Here is a 20,957-nt window from a genome sequence, read left to right as displayed (position 1 = left end):
ACTTTGATGTAGTGTTGTTCAGCAGCTTGAGTTGAAAATTCTAAGACATTGTGAAATTAGAACAAACACCTCCCCCGCAGCCTGGTTTCCCGCCGCCATTTTCTGAGTGAATGCCCCGCAGACGTGTTCAATTGCATAAATCTTGGTATCCTTCTTCCTGCTTCCCTCTCCTTCCAGATGCCGTCTGTTACAAAGACAAGTAGGTTTTAAGTCCTGAATATCTCTTACATGGACCAGTTTCTGGTTCAGTTATTCCAAAGCACCGTGTTTTACCTGCCGCAGGGCCTTTACACACGCTGTCCCCTCTCACGCAGTTAAGGATGACTCATTCTGCACATGCCAGCTCAGGAACACCTTCCCGGGGGAAGCTTCCCTGACACTCCTGTCACACTTTCTCATGGATCTTTTCCTTGTGGGAATATTAGTCATTATTAAGGTGACTTGACTGATAGCTTTTTTCCTCTGCCGCACTAGAAGTTAATGAAGGTGGAGACCACACCGTGGCTCTTTGTGATCATGGATTTGTAATGCTTAGTACTCGTAAGGTGTAAATCAGCATTTGTCTAATGAATGAAGTAGATGGATGAATGCTTTGTCCCCTTTCTCCTTGCCAACCTGCCACTTTCTAAATTCACAGATGGGTATTTAGTCCTGGGAGAGACCAGCCACCCATACCAGCAGCCACCCTTCCTCCTGCTGCCTTCTTCTCATTCTCTTCTTCCCCCTAAAAGTTATTTTTTTTTAGCATTACACTGATGTCAATTGTTGCCTTCATTTGAAATGTTAAATCTTACATATTTTATCTCATGTGGATGGAGGGTATTTGTGTGTGTGTTTCAGCGACAAGAATGTTCTCAAGTTTCCAAGCTTGAACACTGGTGTTCTTGCTTTCCTGCAGATGGACACTTGTGTTCATACATCTGTATGTAGCCTGGATACTTTTTCTTCCCCCTTATTTTTATGTTGACTGATAGATAATAAATTTTATATGTTTAAAGTGTACAATTTGGTAAGTTTTGACAGGTGTGTCCACCGTGAACCCGTCACCGCCGTCAAGATGGTGCACCTCTCCCCCGTGTGGAGAGTTTCGATTAACTGGCCCCCAGGCCATTTTCTCGGAGGTTTGTCTGTTATGTTCTTACATTTTTCCATTTAGTTTCCTCAGCAACCTCTTAGCTCTCCTTTATTTTTCCCTTAGAAGTTAGTTTCCACACCTGCTGTAGAAATTAATATGGTAGATTTCTCCAATCTTACAGGAAATGATGCTTTGTGGGCATAATGTAGTAAACAACATAGTTCTTGGCCAGACTGTCCTGGGATTTTAGGGTGAGAGATTTTAAAGATGCTAATTTAAGCTTCTCGTGGTTATTCTTCTAGAGGATGTTTTAAATTTCTGTTTTATTACCCATTTCTTGTTGCAGAATAATCAGGCATAAGAAACAATGCTTACATTTAAAGCCCAACTGCCACGTGTCCCTTTTTCTGAACAGGGTCGAATTCCAGGAAGTACTGCTGTACGGGCAAAATACAAATTTTACTGGCAAAGCCTTTGAAATTCTCCTTTTGCGTCTCTCATATTCAGAAGCCCCCGCTGTCCGGTGCACTGCGGGTGTCTGGCCCGCGTGGGGCGCCTCTCCTCCCGGGCAGCAGGTCCTTAGCTCCTCCTCACGTTCTGTGCCCACAGGCTCTCTTAGCTGCTCGGGTCCCCGACTCAGTTCTGTAGTGTGTGAGCTCCTTGGCCCGTCTGGCTTTACCCGCATTTTCTGTTTGCCCATTACCCAGATTTTATTCACAAATGCGAGCCTGAGTTGATTTTCAGAGAGAGTTGGGAAGAACAAGAGTTTGAGGAGAGCAAGTGAGGATTAGGGCAGAAGTACTGTTCCTGAAAAACCAGCCTCTCCAACAGCCAGATTGAGACCCGGAGGCGGAGTTCTGGGAGATGGAGGAAAGAACAGCTCCACGGCTTTGCCCGGCAAAGGGGTCACGGCGGGCTCGTGCCTCAGAGACTGGGAGCCCTCTTGGGGCTGGGGTCTTGAGGTCTGGTAGAAGAGCTGGGTGGGGCAGAAAGGCAACAACAAACAGGGCGTTTTTCCAGGGTGCTCTATTCTTCTTCGTCTTGACGAATCCACCTGGAGTCACGGGGAGACTCCGGAGGGTCTGGTAACTCCTCTGAGGTTGTCAGCCCGTGGCCTCCTTCCTGGAGCACAGCTCCTGGGTCAAGGGATAAGGGATTCTGGGTAAAGAATGTCTGGCGAGTGGAGAGTGTAAGGGGAAGGTTGGGGGCTGTTTAGCACAAAAATAGTGGAGCAAGGGAAGCCAAGGTGGGGGTTTGTTAGAGAAAAGAGAAAAACAAGTTGCAGGAATTTTAGGTCAGAGCGAATCAGCAAAAAAGTTCAGCATCAGGGAAGCTGTCTTGCTAGTTAGTTTCCCAGTCTTTTCAGTATTTAGTCCTTGGACTTTTAAAACATAGAATCTTTCCTTCCAATATAGCAGTCTACTTCCTAATACATAAGACGACATTCAGAAGCTGTGAAAACACAGACATTTGGGAAAAAAAGTCCTCCTTTAAAGTGGCTCTAGCATCCATCCGTGCCTGCTTATTAAATGACGTATAGTTTAGGAATTATGCCTGTTAAAGATAATCTTTCACTATTGAGTTGTTTTGCCTTGTTTAAAAATCGAATGGTGAAAAGGCTCGCCACGCTTAAAGAACATTTCCAGCACGAGTACATGCCTGAAGTCTGAGTGCTATACATCTCCATTTTCACATTTTTTAATATAGAACCATTTACTGTTGTTCCTTTGAAGTTTCATAACATTCATGATTATAATTACTGTAATCTGCCAAGATTATATATGAAATTATCTATTTAACTATGTCATTATTGTATCTCATGGTTAAACTCAGCGTTGTATGAATTTATCATTTAAAAAATACATCTTTTAATCCTAGACTGCCAGGATTTTTTAAGTGCTCAGTATGTGTGGTGACAGTATTTTTACCCTACACTGTTTCAGCAGGAGGGTTCCCTGTGCTTTTAAGTTATAAACTAAAAAAAAAAAAAGGCTTGTGACAGCATTTATATTAAAAAAAGTAACAAAAATAAATTACCAAAATATATATAAAGAATAGAAATTGTACTCAAAGCTTAAAACACTGGGAAAGGCTAGTGGAGAAAACAGTCTGATTTTAAAAGGCAAAGCGATAATGACATTGGTAACTGGGGGACAGATCCAGAAGCTCTGAGTTGATGAGAGGTTTTATGTTCAGGCATAGTTAGAAGTACGGTAAGGTGACGGAAAGGGACCAGACTGGGGAAAGTTCAGGAGCTGGGTTTCATGTAGACAACATAATGAAGGAGAGGCAGGAAAAAAAAATGCTCTGGTTTCTACCCATTTAAGTGATGTTTTAGAAAGATTCTTTTGGCAACTTCATGCAGCGTTGACTAAATCAGAGAAAGACTAGACTCAGGTTGCTTAGGTGTTATTGTAATATGGCAGAGAAAACAAAACAAGAAAGAAACGCTTTGAGAGTCTGGAATTGGAGTCATGGTCCTGGGAATAAAAATAAAAAAGTAGATGTTACAGACATTGCCAAAAAAGAATAAAAGAGTCACCACTTGTTGAAGGGAAGAGACAAAACTCTATATTTATTCTATGTTTTTGGCCCTAGGCAACTTGATTCGGACATCTTAAGGGCTGACGGGTGGGGGAGAGGATCCCTTGGATTTCAAACATTGATGGAGAAGGGGACCCTGCCTATCAGATGGTTAATGCTACGGAAATGGAACTTTGGGGCAACAAAAATGTGCAAGTTTTTGGAGCTGATAGATAAAGCTTTCAGAACTAGAACTTTCTTTGATTACTTGCCAATTGGTAAAGAAGAGAAGAGGTTTTGTTTTGAAAGAGAGGCTGAATTAGGATTAGAAATTGGAATAGAAATGAGTCTGAGAGGGAAGCCTTGCCTTGAAATGGGACCAGAGAGCAACTGAAATCCAAGAGAACAGGATATTCTGCAAGAAAGACATTGATCAGTCTAGCCTCTCGAATGTTGTTGCAATCGTGTCAAACTCTCCTGAGATCGTGGAGGATGAAGAATGAGAGAACTCCCTGGATTTGCCAGAAAGGTGTCATTAATTATATTTAAAGTATGTTTTCAGAAAGCTGCAAGGATGATCGTTAAATAAAAAAGACGCTGAAAGAAGAGAGTAGATGGTGATATAAAGGATGTAGGCAGGAAAGCTACCCACCCCCTTTTTTGGTCCTCACTGCAGCATATGCTGCACATACTTCTTTTTGCTCCTGAAGATAGTCTGGGACTCAAACGTGGGGCCCTGTGTTACTATTTTGTGTAATGTCTGGAGCCTGGGACAGTGCCTCGCCCATGTGAGCACTTAATGCACGATTCAGAAGACTGTCACAGGAGGGAAGGAGAGAAACAGAGGAGTAATTGGAGAAAACGTTCAGGGCAAGCAAAAAATATAATTACTTGTTTGCTTGTGTGCTTACTTTGTTCAGCGCAATTCAGAATTTTCAGAACATACGTCAAGAGAGGGAGCCAGTGGTGAGACCCAGTGTGGATAAGAAGGGACAAAATGCAGATTGGTCGCAGGAGGTGACACAGATGGGACATTTCTCTATGTAGAAAGCTGGTAGGGAAGAGGGACACAGCCCGCAGTGGTTTTACAGAAAACCCGAGCACGGAAGCAGAGTGGACGAAATGATCTCAATTGTTTTGAATAAGAGAGGGGGGGCAGTTTTAACGGACCGTGGAGATGTGATGTGAGACCACTGTTGTGGATGTGTGCGTGTTTTTGCCTGTTGCTGGCATCTGCGTGGATCTCGTATGTTTCAAAGGATTTTATTTATTGAACACTTGTCCCTTGGATGCAGCTAAAATGGCCAATTTATAACAGGCTTAATTGTCTGAGAACTTTTTACGTGATGTGTTTTTTTGGAGTGTAACAGCGTCTGCTAGCGACGGGAGGCTCACCCACCGTCTGCGAATCTTCTTAGATTTGAAATAGGTCCGGAAGCCGTCCTTTGAAAGGAAGGCGCTGCCCTTCGTGTTTGCTCAGTCAGGGGACCCGTTCACTGGTGGGATGCAGCCCTGGTTCCCGTGCTGCTCCGCAGGCCTTGGGGCCGTTGCCTGGGTTTTCTGTCTTCAGGCAACAGCCCACTCTCTGTCTGGGACCCATCGAAACAGGTAAGACCTGGCCCGGCCGAGAAGCTGTGCCAGGCGAGGGTGTGGACAGAAATGTGCGTGGCCTTAACCCAGTTCTAAGAGGGGGTCACACAGCAAAATGACCAGAGGTACAGACAAAAGAAGTGGCTTCTTCATGGAGCCATTTCCTGAATCAAAGAGCTGCTCTAAGCTTTCGCTGCTCACTTAGGATTGTCTTTGTTTTGATACAGCGTCAGATGTGGAGTGACGCGCTGACGTCAGCTGTCCCATCGCTGTTACCTTCTCACTCAGTCAGTATTTACCGAGTCGCTGATGACCACTGGGCAGAGACAGACAAGACTGAGGCAGAGCTGTAGACAGAGGGAGAAAGGTGGCCTCACCTCTCTGAGGTGACTGGGTGGCCTGGCGGCTTTCTCCTCCCCACCCACTCTGGGGTTGGGATGCGGCGCTGGTGGAAAGCGTTATCCAGCAGAAACCCCAGGGTCTGCCAGCTGCGTGACGCCCCAGCTGAGAGCTGGTGCAGGCCGTCCGTCCGCGGACGAGAAGCTCCCGATGCTAAGTGGCCCTGCCTCTCCTCCTCCCGCCGCCCTCTGATATGGAAAGCAGCGCGGTGGGGGAGGAAGGACGGCTGTGTCCTCTTCCTTGCCCCACTTTCCAGAGTCAGTCTTTCTAAGGAGGAGGAGCAGCGGGGGTGCTTTTGCAAGGATTCCAGAGTCCCCCACTTGTCTTCTTTCTCAGGACCCTTTGCTGTGGGACCCTGCTCTTTGCTTCCTGAATCCTCACGTCTCCTAGAGCTACCGAGCTTCCTTGTCTGCGCTGGGCTGCTGGCTGGCTGCCCTTCGGTGGGTGGCACTTCCTGTGTTGGGACGTGCGGTCCTGTTGTCCTCGGCTGAGATTTCGCTCCTGTGTGGTGGGAGGGCTAGGGGCGCAGCTTCAGAGAAGGAGCAAATTCCAGGACAGAAAAATGGAGATTTGAGAGGGAAGACTAGGTAAGAAAGAGGACTCGCCTCTCTCTGCCCGTCTTACTTCTTCCAGCCTGGACTCGGCTGCTTGCTTTACAAAACAATAGTACCCGAGTAATACTGTTAATAGAGTGCATGTTTATTAGATCAAGGAGGGGCAGGCCTTGACGTTGGCCCGGGGGGCGTGTCTTCAGTCTCGGGGTGCCGCGCGGTCAGGGGTCTGGGGACAGTCCCTGTGTCCACACGCTGCTGTTCACTGTCCCTCCCCGGGCGCCTCCTCTCCTTTATAGAGGCGTCTTTCACAGGCAATTCTCGGAAGTTCACAGACCACCTGGCTCAGAATCCCCCGGGTGAGGATGGGAGAGGTCCATAGAAATTCTTGTTCTTGGGTCTAGCCTCAAACCTAGATTCAGTGTGGCTGGAGTGACCACCGGGAAGCCGTGTTTCCAGGCAGCACTGCAGGTGAATCTTGTGCCTCCAAAACTTGAGAACCGCTTACAGCTTAAGCTTATCACGTCTTTATGCATACCACCTTTAATCACTTTAAGTCTTTTTTCCATTGAAAATCATGCTATCCAGGAATGACATAAATTTTCTGAAATTTTGATATCGGAAGTTTAAAGAATACTAAAAAACCTGGAGATACAGACAATGACAAAAATGATTAAAATGAAGAAAAAACACATAAATGTGAAAACGCATACATCTTAGAATTCATCTTGTGCAGATTTTAACGTTTGCAGTGGTTTTACCTGTTGCATATTTTGTTAAATAAAACACACCTCTGTGCCGAAGTTTGCAGCAGGCGAGGGACCAGAAGCATCTCACGTCAGCCTGGAGCCCTGTCTATGGCCCTTGTTACAACGTCCTGGGAGACGGTGGGGGACAGTTCTTCCGTCTCACCCCTCTTTCTGGAGCCCGTGGTTTCTGAAAAAGCCATAATCTTTCAGCAAGAATAACAAACAAACAGCAGGTTCCATTCATCGGTTGTTGCTGCATTTGGAATACACTTCGTGTGTATTCTCTCCCCGTCATTCCGTTGGGCATCCAAGTGCGTTTACCCGTGTTTTACATAAGATGGTAAGATGCCGCAAGAGCTGCGTGTGCATCAACTGACTAATCCGACGGACATTTATTGAGCATCTGTTACGCGCATGAGCTTTCGGGGGCTGCGGGCATAAAACGCAGAAGAAAGGAAACGCGTTCTCTGCCTGTAGGAACGCTGCATTCTGACACGACACAGACCGTATGAAACAAACCAAGCAGGGCTTATCGAAGTGCAGCTTAAAAATGGAACTACCAAAAGCATAGTCAATAAAAGAGAAATTTGATTAAGTTGAACTATGATTAAAACCTTTTTCTTTGTGAGAGAAAATGGGAAGAAAAACCATAGACAGGGAGAAAGTATTTGTCAGTTACACATCTGATAAAAGACTTGGATCTAGAATATATAAAGAGCTCTTAAAATTTAACAATAAGAAAAGGAACCACTAGGTTCCAAAATGGGCAAGCGACTTGGGCAGACAGGTCCGCAGTGAAGAGATACAGATGGCAAATACGCACATGAAACAGTGTTCAGCATCACTTGTCATTGGGGAGGTGTAAATTAAGACAAGAAAGAGATTTCACTATGTGCCTCCCAGAACTGATGACGTCCCCAAATTAACAGCAAACGCTGGTGAGGAGGACGTGGAACAGTAAGAATTCTTATTCATTCAGACGCAAAGTGGTGTAGCCACTTTGGAAGCCAGTTCGGTGTTTTGTTTTGTTTTGTTCTGTTTTTTGTAAAACTAAACATAGAATTTCCATACAACCCATGAGTCTCAGTCCTAGGGATTTACCCCGCTGATTTGAAACTCCTATCTCTAGAAAATCACCAAACCTTGTTGCATTTATTAAAAATGTATGCTTTTTATTTCAGAATAATTTTAGATTTACAGAAAATTTGCAAAGGTAATACAGAAAATGTCCATAACCCTACACCTGGTTTTGCCTGTTACTAACATCTGATGTTATTTTGGTACATTTCTAACAATTAATGAACCAGTGTGATACATCATTAGTTGAGCTGAGCGCAATAGTGAAAAAATACATAATAATAAGCCCTTATGCATGTGTGCTTAGCAAAAGCGGGAAGGACCAATGCAGTGTGGATGCTGAAATATTCTTAAACTGCCTTGCAAAGAGTGGTAAATTATACATCTGCATGAATAAAATGGGAAATTTAGTTTAAAAGATTGCCAGCTCAAGACTATTGCCTTTAATACCTTTTACTGAGGTCCACCCTCAGTAAAACTGTTCCTGCCTTTCACAGAAAAGATTTCAAGAGGCTTGCAAGGATACACAAAACACAGTAAGAAAGAAAATAGAAATCCGTGGAAAAGAAGGAAAAAAACAATGTCAGTGATTCGAGAGGAGCCAGGAAAATGGCTCATGCACCTACACGTGGGTGCCCAGGTGTGCCATTCATCCTGAGCCACCCCAGGGTGAGGCAGGCGGCAGGAAGGGGCGTGGCGGGAGGTGGGGGCGAGGGACTTTGCAGAGGACTGAGAGTTCAGTTCCAGTTCTGCCATCTTCATGCCGCATGCGCCGTGTGACGTGGGGGCAGGTTACTCATCCTCTCTGCTCCAGGGTTTGCATCGGGCACGGGGAGCTCATCATACACACTCTTCCAGGACTGTTGTCGTGAGCACATGACAGGCTGTGTCGAAGGTGCTTAGCATCAGACGAAGCAGCTGCAGGCTCTGAAAGCCTGGCGGCCAGGGCCTTCATTGTAACATCAGCGCTCCGCTTCTTGCTACAACTGCACGGCAAAGTGGGCTCTTAGGTTTAGCGCAGACCAGTTTTTTTGTTTTTTTTTTTTAATTGAAGTGTAGTTGATTTGCAATGTCAGTTTCAGGTGTACAGCAGAGTGATTCAGTTACACATATACATACATATATGTTTTTTCTTTTCAGATTCTTTCCCATTATATGTTATTACAAGAAATTGGATGTGGTTCCCTGTGCTCTACAGTAGGTCCTTGTTGTTTATCTATTTTATATGTAGTAATGAGTGTCTTTTAATCCTCAACTGCTAATTTATCCCTCCCCACCCTCTCCCCTTTGGTAACCATTGTTTGTTTTCTACGTCTGTGAGTCTGTTTTTGGTTTGTAAATATAATTTGTGTCATTTTTTTATTTAGAGTCCACATATAAGCAATAAATGATACTTATCTTTCTCTGTCTGACTCACTTCACTTAATATGATAGTTTCCAGGTCCATCCATTGTAATAGGCCAGTTTTAAATGTAATATTTTATGTTATTTTCATTATAAAATTTTAAAAACTCTTTCAGGAAGATCACTAAGTAAACTCCATTTCATCTGAATTTCTGACCCCAACTACGCCTAAAGGAAATGCTCCCCATTACCACACACAGACGAGGAAGGCTGGTTAGCAAGCATTTCCCCCCTAATAGCTAAGTCTGTAATTCAATCAAAAAGGCATTTGACATTAATGTCTTGAGTAACAACAGGGTAAAATTGTCCCAAATGAAGCTGATTCAGAGATGCAGCCTTAATTACGGTACATGCCAGCAGCTTGATGCTGCCCAGGCCGACCTCATTAACAGTGGATCCCTCTGAAGCTGAGACTGAGCGAGCACGCTTTTGGAAAAGAAAGTAAATGGGAAGGCAAACAGCTGCTCAAGCCACGCAGAATCCTGCCAAGTGCACGCCCTCTGCAGGGACACACCAGGCAACGTGGAGAAAGCAGACCTCACGCTAAATCGTGGCGATGCGGCCCCGTCATGGCGAGGCTAAGCGGACGGACAGCTTCGTCCTTAGCAGCTGATAACGGACTTCCTGTTAAACTGGAGAGAAAAGCAGCAGGTGAGGGACTTCTTTCTAAGAGTCACTGCTTGATACTGTTTACCTGTCTTTTGTTCCCGTGAGTCAAAAACTCATCTCCAAAGCCTCGTGCCTCCACCGGAGCTCGTGGTTCCTGCCCTGTCACCCTCTGGGGGACTTGACTTGGGTGGTCATCCCACTCTGGAGTGACCAGCTTCTTCCTTTCTACTGCAACAGTCCAAATGACAAGCAAATCTCACAATCGGGTAAGAAACACACAGAAAGTCTCACCTAGTTGCAGACCCCCTCCAACCACCACCCCGTTATTCTGCTTTTTTTTAAACAAAACTTCTCGAAGAGTAATTCACACCCACCCATTCAGTTTCCTTCCCCCCTGGTCAGTTTTCTTCTCACTGTGCAATGTGATATGGACAGAAGCACGTGGGGACTAACAGGAGCCCCGTGCGCCGACCCCTCCGCTTGGGAAACGACACGTCCGCGCAGTCGAGCTGCCTTGGTCGGCCTTGGAGTCCGTGTCTCCTTCCCCTCCTGCTCCCGCTGCTTGGCGTGGCCAGGGAGCCACAGTCCTGAATTTGATGGCCATATTTCCCATGCGTTCCCCCCATCATTTCCTTATGAAAACGTTCACGTAGAGCAAAGGCGAACAGTTGCACAGGGAGTCCCTGCACCCGTGAAGCCACTGCCTCAGTCCGCCGTGGACGTGTTGCTGTTCTCTCTCTGTCACCAGTCTCTTTCCCATGGATGTTTTTTGGTCAGTTTACCACGTTGTGTAAATGTCTAGTGCACAGCATAATGCTTCAGTCATACATTGCCTGTATATGTTCCTTTCCATATTCTTTTTCATTATAAGTTGCTATAAGATATTTAATTCAATTCCCTGTGCTCTACTGTAGAAACTTGTTTACTTCCTGTGAATTTTTATAATAAATTTGCTGTCTCTGAGTGTTCTCCTTCTCGCCTGCACCTTTCTGGCTCTCAGGCTGACCGCCCCATGGGACCTGCTTTGGTCAGTCATCGGGTGTGGCCGCGTCTGGCCGTCTCTCTCTGCAGCTTTGCCCTGCCTCCCAGTAGCATCATCTGAAGTTGACGGCCACCCCTCCCTCCGGGGCCACCCCTGTCTCTCACTGCCCTTGGCCTCACAGCATCTCCTTTCCTCCATCCCTTTCTGGTTCCACGTCTGCTTAAGATTCTAAATTTTGGCGTATCCCGGGGCCCAGGCCCGGGCTCTCTTTTCTTCTCTCCTTGTCAGCCCACTCTGTGTGCTCTGTGTGACTCTAAACCTTTTATCTCTGGGCCTTGGCTGAAGACACATCTCTGTAATACTACTCCCACTCAAACCAAGCACAGCCTTCTTTAATTCCCCCCACCCCTCATTTAGACGTGGGACTAACAACTCAGTTGCTTAAGTCAGTGGCATGCGTTCTGCTTTGTCCCTCCCCCTCTGTCTCACATCTGAAGCCATAGTTTAGCTTTAGCAGCCTGACTCCAAAACACACTACACTCACCCGTTCTAAGGCAGCACAGCACCGCTGCTACGGAGGCTGGCTGCTGACTGTGTGGTGTCAGTAAATCTCCCATAGGCCTCAGTTTCCTCATCTGTGCAATGGGAATAATGCTTGTACCTATTTTATGTGGTAGTTGCTACTATAGGCAAAGTGTTTAGATCAATGACCGACACACAGTAAGCATTATATAAATGCTAATTTAAAACACTCGTTCAGAAAGGCCTTTCTCCCGACCCCGCCATAAAGAGCACAGTAGCACACACACGCGCACACACACGCATGCACACGCATGCACACATGCACACATACATATTTGGTGGGTGGGGGGCATCCATAAGCCAAGTAAAAGAGAGGGTACGCTTATCAGGAAGGGTTCTGCTGAGAAACAGAACCAGTAGGATATGTATGTACATATATTAAGAGATTTATTTTAAGGAATTGGGTCACATGATTGTGGGGACTGGCATGCGGGCCAGGCTAGCAGGCCGGGAACTCAGACAGGAGTCTTGAGGCAGAATTCCTCCTCCTTCAGCAGTTCGTGGTCTTTGCTGTTAACGTCTTCCAGCTGATTGGATGAGGCCACCCACATTACCAAGGGTGATGTCCTTTACTTAGAGTAAACTGATTGTCAGTTTTCACACATCTGCCAAATGCCTTGACCCCAGAAGCCCACATTAGTACTTGATTAAATATCTGGGTGCTGTATCTTGGCTGTGATGATAGATCAGTGTGATCATTGACACGTTAGACTAATGCAAATTGATACATGAGACTAATCGTTACTGTGGGCAACAGTTGCCAAATGATTCTTTGCGTATTTGAAACAATTACATGTAGATGTGAGTTCGTGTGTCTTCCTTAGAACCTCCATGTTACGCAGTGTTTATGAACTTTCTTTTGGAACCATGTTGTTCCCCCTTGGTGCTGAATTTCTCTTGAAAGACCCTTAACCTACCAGATGGGGCTCAGTGTTACCGACGCCGGATGGAGGTGTCCTGTGGCTTCTCATATGTGCTTGGGGGGCCGGGGTGGGGCTACTTCTGCCAGAAGCCACCTGGTACAACCAGCCATTGTGTGTCAGAATTCTTGTTTGTAAAACATTGATACCAGTCCCATCTAATCCCAAAATTTTAAGAATTAGATAAATGCCAAAATCACAGAATTTATGGACACATGGAACACTTTTCAAACTGAATGTGACTCTTCAACTGCTTTTTAAAGACATGGCTTTTAAAAATATGAAACTAAAGATAAGCTGAAAAGCTGTATATTCTAAATAAATAATTAGGTACATTTTTCTGTTTTTGGTTAAATCCATGCTTTCGGGTTATATTTCTTATTTCAATGTGAATGATCGTAAGGATTTAATGAACTGTTGGCATGAAATCATTTGAAAATGCTACTTAAAAAAAAAATGCTTCTAAAAACCAAAAAGAACAACTCAAATTTGTTGGTGCTATTAAGCCAACCTGGCCTTCTGTTCTGAATTTCTAAAGATAATTGTTGCTGTGTAAGTCCATGCATACTGTTGAAATAATGTATTTCAGTGTTTTTGCCATTTTTTTTTTGTACTCTTTGTGCTCTCATGGATGGAATAAAATCCGAGCTCAAGTATGATTGTCTTTTTAAAGCATAAAAGTACTTAACAGCATTGCCTTTTAAAAAGCCCTTAAAATGTGCACTCTGTTTCAGTGGGCTGCAATTTGTTGCTTCTTATGATAATTATAAAGTTCGTATGAGAGTATTTAAGGGATGAAAGATCAATACATTCATTAGAATATGATCTTTTTTTTTAGTATAGGCAGAGAAAAAAACTAACTGGTTTGCATCCGATTGTAGGCTTTATGAACTTACTGCTTTGGTAATTTATTAAATATCACAATGAAAAAATACTGACCTAGCTTTGTGTGGGCTTCCATTGAAATAGCAGGAGTCATTGTAATATTACATAATGAAGCTGAAATACGACGGGGTGGCTCTTGGTGCGGTGAATGCCTGAGCGCTCCAGCGCGTTCTGCTTGTTTTCCTCGAGAGAAAGGCAGCAGGATGGCATCATCGCTAATTAAGCTGTGTTTCTTTCTTTCATCTCAGGTCTTAATTTCTCATCTAAGAAACAGTATCTTCAAATGAGTTATTCTCTAGTATCTCGTATATTTTGATCTTGTTGTTTGAGAAAAAAAGGGGAAGAAGAATTAAGACTACGTACGCACAGCCCTGTGTTGGGTTTTTTAAAAACATTTTCCCGGCTTTATTGAGACATCATTGGCATGTAACATTGTGTAAGTTTAAGGTACACAGTGTCAAGGTTTGATACACACATACTGTAAAATGTTTATCAAGATAGAGTTAGTTAACACATCCCTCACCTCATATGATTAGCGTTTTGTTATTTTTGTTGTGGTGAGAATATTGAACATCTGCTCTTTTAGCACCTTTGACATATGCAATACAGTGTTGACTGCAGTCACCACGCGGTACCTGACATCCCCAGAATGCATTCCTCTTACGACCAGAAGTTGGACCTTCTCAGCAACATACCCTTATTTCCACCACCCCTGGCAACCGTTAATCTACTTGCAATGAGTTCGGCTTTCCTAGAATCCACACGTAAGTGAGATCATACAGTGTTTGTCTTTCTCTGTCTGACTTACTTCACTTCATGGATGCCCTCAGAGTTCATCCATGTTGTTGCAAATGGTAGGATTTCCTTTTTTTAAGAATGAATACTATTCCGTCATAGATTGGTCCTTGCCAGCACTGATCTCTTGGCTGTTTGATAACAGATGTCCTGAGAAGGGCGAGGTGATGTCTTATTGTGGTTTTGGTTTGCCTGATGTTAGTGATATTGAGCATCTTTTCATGCACTTGTTGACCATCTGTATGTCTTCCTTGTAAAAATACCTATTCAGGACCTGTGCACATTTTTAACTGGATTATTTGGTGTTTTTGCTATTGAATTATATGAGTTCCTTGTATAATTAGTTTAATTTTTTTAATTGATGTATATTCAGTTTACAATGTGTTAATTTCTGGTGTACAGCATAGTGATTCAGGTGTATATATATATATATATATATATACACACACATACATATATATATATATATATTCTTTTTCATATTATTTTTCATTAAAGGCTATTACAAGGTATTGAATATAGTTCCCTGTGCTTTACAGAGGACCTTGTCTGTATATTCTATATACAGAGTTTGTATCTGTTAATCCCCCCAAAGCATGGAACGCTTCACAAACGTGCATGCCGTCCTTGTGCAGGGACCACGCTAACCTTCTCTGTGTCCGTCCAGTGTTAGTGGGTGTGCTGCCAGAGCGAGCACCTTGTGTATTTCCGATATTAACCGCTTGTCAGGTGTACAGTTTGTGAATGTTTCCTCCCATTCTCTAGGACGCCTTTTCATCTTGTCGATCGCCTGCGTTGGCTTTTGATTAACCACCCCCGACATGATTAGACCCCGACAAGCTTCCTTTCTAGTTGTGAAGACAAGGCAAGTGCCAGGGAAAACTTTGGTGGGGGGAAATGCCGAGGAAGAAGCGTTTGCAAGAAAAAAGTCTTTTAAGTCAAAATGGGAAACAGATCTTTACACTGTTTAGGGCTTGTTATCTGAGGCAACAGACAGATTTCATGATTTTTATTTTTTTTTCAATTCAGGATAAGGTACGGTCTGCGTAGAGTGTTCTGGAGCTTGACAGTAGAGCTAAAAGAACTATTAAAAATAGCTTGACAGGAACTGACCTCCTTATTGCAGCTTTCAGACAGGACCTGGTTAAGAACCAGCGTCTTTAGCTCGTATTTACACTTCGTCAGTGGTGCTCTCACTCGAGCAAATGGAGATAATCACTGAAGTAGACTGTATTCTGCTCTCTCTACCCCCACGTTCAGCATTTAAGCAAAAGATAATCCTGACACGTGCAGTTCCGTGAAGTTAATAATAAAGATCTTACATCCATGTAACGTAGGGATGATAAAGATCTTACGTCTGTAATAGTGATGGTCTGCGGTCTAGTTCTGATGCAGTTCAGTTGTCTGTAACTCATGTATCCACACCATTTTATGTTGTTTGTTTTGACTCTAAAGGACTCTCTCCTGCTCCAAGAGTGCCAGGCTATGTTAGAAATGCTTTCAAAGATTGGAACAAACTCTTTTTGCAGGATTAGCCGTTAGTTTCCTAGAACTTTAACCTAGTGCTTCTGTCCCCGTCATCTGCGCAGTCTTACTCACATAAGTTTTTCTATCTTTCTGTTGTTTCTAAACAGTCCTATTCGACAGTTTTGAGATGGAAAATTTAGATAAAAATCCGCCTCTTCTTTTCTCTTTCCATCTTAATCAAAACTATACCCCTAATATTTTTGGTATGTTTTCTTTATCATGTTCACTTTATATTTCTTTATAGGAAAATAAGTTATCAGCTCAAGCAGCTTTTCTGGGTGTGGAATAAGATTGATGCTGCAATGCTTCCTCCTTGTTTTGTTGAATAATTCAGCTTTATAGTCATCTTGCACAGACCCTGACATTTTTCTTTCACGCAGGAGAAATTCATTTGAATTTATCACACGCTTTGACCCCCAGCTTCTTTCTGTGCAGCTTCTCCTCTGTTGCTTTTTCCATCCAGGAAAATAACTATTTTGGTATTTATTACTTGTGTGGTATTTTTCACCTTGACTATCAATGTTGTCTGTTTATATCCACTCTTTCCCCTTTATCTTGAAGGGCATTGCAAGGTAAAAAGTAAGTGATGCATTAGACATACTGAACCGCTTATTATTTCTTACATAGTTTTCTAACATCTCTGCACAGAAGCATCATTTTCCCATTTCTGTGCAGGTCATCATCAAACCCAACATGATCGAATACCATCCATCTGTGTCACAATAAAGCCACGGTCGCAGAGTCATGTAATGTTTGATCGGAAAAGGAACTTGAAGGTTGCGTTGTTTCCTGGTGCTCTAGAGATGAGGAATCTGACCCCTCGGTATTGCCGCCTAAGACGTGCGTTAGATTTCACGACGCATGAGAGCAGGATCAGGGCTAGAGGATGGGTTCTCAGGTGGGACACTCTTTGCTCTGTACTGTTTAGTATGAAGTAATCAAATTGATGTAATTCGTATTTAAAAGCTTCAGTTGGCTGTGTGGTTCCTGGGAATGCATCAGGGCGCAGATTAAGGCGGCATCTCACTCCATCCACTCCCCGTCCCCTTAAAGAATAGGACTAGTGAGGTGGTTCAAGGATGTGTGGGTCAATGGCATCCTTGGGGACACACAGTTACACAGTTTCATGACAGTCCTAGTGGGTCCACACAGGAGGGACCAAGGACACTTTAACTTAAACTCCCAGTTCCCGCTGTCCAGTGGGGAAGGTGTAATTCAGTGTTGTCAAATAGTGGAGAGGAATTCATTGAACAATTTATAATAAATGCTGGTTAGCAACGTATATGAATCACCCTTAATAAACAAGGTTTCGTGTTAAATTTCTTATCTTTGAAACTTAAAGATAACAGTAACCTTGGCTTTAACTTGTTTTAGCCACGTTTCCAGTTGTTTCAGTAGCTCTGGCAACATATTACCAATGAAGTAATCGTTCAACCAACAAAAATATTTTGTGTGTGTTACATGAGCAACAAGTATGTGGAGTCATATTCGAACTGCAGTGGACATGTATACATACATTGAAGTCTAATTACTGAACAATTTAGGCCAAAAATGCTATTGGAAAGTTATGTATCACTAGTATGATTCAGACAACCCACAGCAGACTAACTTGATGATGAAGTGGGTAAAGGAACGGTGATTTATACTTAAGATGCGTAACAGCAGCCTTCAGTACTGATGGCATTCAACAACAGGGTCCTGCTGTAGAGCACAGGGAGCTGTATTCAGTGTCTTGTAGTAACCTGTGATGAAAAAGAATATGAAACAGAGTATATGTGTGTATATGTGTGATGGAAACATTATGCTGTGCACCCGAAATTGACACAATGTTACAAACTTGATTACACATCAGTTTATAAATAAATAAACGTGTACACTAAAAAATAGATAAATAAATGCTGCTGACATTCAGCGGCAGACTCTGCTCGCTGAGCTGTTTTGTTTTCCTCCTGGCGTAAAAGTAAGCTGCACTCACCACCTTGTTCTGCAGGCAGCTGAGGACGTGAGACGGGGCTCTGGTCAGCGGAGTGCTGACAGACACAATGCGTAGCATTTCCATTCCTGGCCCCTGAAGCCCTCGTGCCATCCGCTGCCTTCCAGCCTCCTTGTTGGAGGATGAAGAGAAGCCAGTGCGAGGCTCTGAGGATACAGGTGTCTGGGTCCTTAAACCATTAGGTCTCCCCATCCCCGCACGTGTCCCTCGTTGGACTGCGACTGCGGCAGGAGACAGAAGTGAACCTTTGTCGTGTTAAATGACTGAAGTTTTGGGTGGTGGCTTAGCCCTGACGGGCTGAATATTACAATGGAAGTTCAAAAAGTTGCATCTGTAAGAACCAAAAAGAATTCATCTGTAAGAAACAAAGACCGGATTTGCATTCTTGAATGAGTCTGAGGGCCCATCAAGGAAAGCCTTACTGGTTCTTCAGAGGCTTCAGAGCAGGCTCTGGGGACGGAGAGGGTCCAGGGAGAGGAGAAGGAAGTGAGCGGGTTAGACAGCCCCTTCCTGGAACTGAAGACCAGGATGTTAGCAGAGCCTTTTCCCAGAAGGTGGTCCTAGAGGTAAGGGCACGAGGTGACCAGAGAGTCTGTCTAGGCTAAAGGGTAACAGAAAGGCTAACGTGTGGTCCCCCAAGCCAAGAAGAGATGTGCCCCCAAACTGGAGCAGAAACTGGGTGGCTTTGCTTTGAGGTCCTCTTGTGGTGTCTCTGGTGTCTAGTAGGCATGTGTATAAAAGCAGGAATAATTAGACGTTATGGTAGAGGGTAGAAAAAAGAATTGGAAATTAAGGATCAGAACTATTTCTTCCATCGTCCTTCAACAAGAAGACTTAACGGGCTTTTAGTTTACCCTCAGAGATACGCTTGTGCACAGTGTGGTGAAGACGAAATGAAGACATACATGTGCAAGTACCTAGCTCAGTGTTTGTCTCAATGAACGTTTGTTGATCATTGGCTGAAATGATGTTTATTTTCTTTAAAAATTACAGAAGAAAAGAGTACCTCACCTCTTTGTTACTCATGTTCAGAGACATGTCACTTTTTTTCCCCCCAAAACCATCTTGCAAATTAGCTGCATTCCCTGACTCCATATTTTCATAGATTCTTTTACAGAAGTGGTTTTCAAACTCCAGTATGCATTAAAAATTGCCTGGGGAACTTGTTAAAATATGAATTCCATATGCACACTGAGTAAGAGTCTTGTATGTAAGAGAAAGAGAGAGAGATGCGTAGAGCCGTTACTTAGCTCCTAGGCTGCCTGTCCAGTGAGATCTGTCCCTGCATCCGAGCGTGTGCCGCGCGCTGAAGAACAGACGCCATCTCTTCCGCGTTAAAGGCCGGCTTTGGCTGCCAGCAGCGTTCCTTCCCACAGGAGTGTGGTGGCATCCTGCCTCATCCTCACCGTGTGCTTTAAAGACCGCCTCCAGAGCAACTTCGGAATGTCCGCAGTGAGATGCGAGCTTCCTCTCTGGGCCCAGCTGAGACACTTGTAGCTCTGACAGTGTGCATTCTGTCCCGTTGGTGTTATGTTTCTGGCATACGTGCTCATTTTTGCCCTTCTAACATTCCCCAGATTATAATTACTCTGAGAATGTTCTTATTTGTGTACATTTCCAATGCCCAGTACATGCGTTCTTACGTTCAATAGGAACTTATTTTTTTTTAATGAATTTCATTACTGAGACCTAATCCAGCCTTAAGCCTTATGTCAGACAGGTCGATATTCAATAACTACTTTCTGAATCAGTGAGTTTGCAGTAGCGTCACGTGCCTAAAATTGTCAGCCATGAAAGGAAGTATCATTTGCTTCAATTTGGGGATTAAGGCTTGAGAGAGACCATTAGTGATGTTCCCAGGAGATTCAGCCAATGTGAAGCCTTAGACACAGAAAGACACAGCCCCCAACGCACACACGCGTGCACACACACACGTGTGCGCACACGCGCACAATCTGCACACACACATACACGCGCGCACACACACATACACGGGCACACACACACACATGCACACACATGCATACACACATGCACGCACACATGCACACACATTCACATACACACACACGAGTCACACGCAGCCAGTGAGAGCCCAGCTCAGGCTTTTGTGAAGCTGGACATACCTAGGTCATGTGAATGTTCTGAAAGTTTCTTTCGTAGGATCCTTTTTTCCCTTTAATGAGCACCCCATAATCTTTTTTTTTTTAACATTTTTTATTGATTTAAAATCATTTTACAATGTGTCAAATTCCAGTGTTCAGCACAATTTTTCAGTCATTCATGGACATATACACACTCATTGTCACATTTTTTTCTCTGTGAGTTATCATAACATTTTGTGTATATTTCCCTGTGCTATACAGTGTAAACTTGTTTATCTATTCTACAGTTTTGAAATCCCAGGCTATCCCTTCCCACCCTCCACCCCCTGGTAACCACAAGTCTGTATTCTCTGTCTGTGAGTCTATTTCTGTCCTGTATTTATGCTTTGTTTTTGTTTGTTTCTTTTTGTTTTTTAGATTCCACATATGAGCGATCTCATATGGTATTTTTCTTTCTCTTTCTGGCTTACTTCACTTAGAATGACATTCTCCAGGAGCATCCATGTTGCTGCAAATGGCATTATGTTGTCGGTTTTTATGGCTGAGTAGTATTCCATTATATAAATATACCACATCTTCTTTATCCAGTCACCTACTGATGGACATTTAGGCTGTTTCCATGTTTTGGCTATTGTAAATAGTGCTGCTATGAACATTGGGGTGCAGGTGTCATCCTGAAGTAGATTTCCTTCTGGATACAAGCCCAGGAGTGGGATTCCTGGGTCATATGGTAAGTCTATTCCTAGTCTTTTGAGGAATCTCCACACTGTTTTCCATAGTGGCTGCACCAAACTGCATTCCCACCAGCAGTGTAGGAGGGTTCCCCTTTCTCCACAGCCTCTCCAGCATTTGTCATTTGTGGATTTTTGAATGACGGCCATTCTGACTGGTGTGAGGTGATACCTCATTATAGTTTTGATTTGCATTTCTCTGATAATTAGTGATATTGAGCATTTTTTTCATGTGCTTTTTGATCATTTGTATGTCTTCCTTGGAGAATTGCTTGTTTAGGTCTTCTGCCCATTTTTGGATTGGGTTGTTTATTTTTTTCTTATTGAGTCGTATGAGCTGCTTATATATTCTGGAGATCAAGCCTTTGTCGGTTTCACTTGCAAAAATTTTCTCCCATTCCGTAGGTTTTCTTCTTGTTTTACTTCTGGTTTCCTTTGCTGTGCAGAAGCTTGTAAGTTT

The 20,957-nt window shown here is 43.7% G+C and overlaps 1 protein-coding gene and 1 non-coding gene across 5 annotated transcripts in view; one reads left to right on the top strand and one right to left on the bottom strand.

Moving 5' to 3' along the window:
* The window catches only part of CTNNA2 (catenin alpha 2), a 944,650-nt gene that overhangs the window by 183,214 nt on the left and 740,479 nt on the right, over window positions 1–20,957 (top strand). The window lies entirely within an intron of this gene.
* Window positions 14,732–14,838, bottom strand: LOC116149582 (U6 spliceosomal RNA). Its single transcript, XR_004133202.1, has one exon. It is a non-coding gene; the product is annotated as a U6 spliceosomal RNA (small nuclear RNA).

The sequence above is a fragment of the Camelus dromedarius genome, chromosome 33 (assembly GCF_036321535.1).
Source record: "Camelus dromedarius isolate mCamDro1 chromosome 33, mCamDro1.pat, whole genome shotgun sequence".
NCBI lineage: Eukaryota > Metazoa > Chordata > Mammalia > Artiodactyla > Camelidae > Camelus > Camelus dromedarius.
The sequence above is the reverse complement of the archived record's forward strand: the minus strand, read 5'-3'. Positions and strand labels throughout refer to the sequence as shown.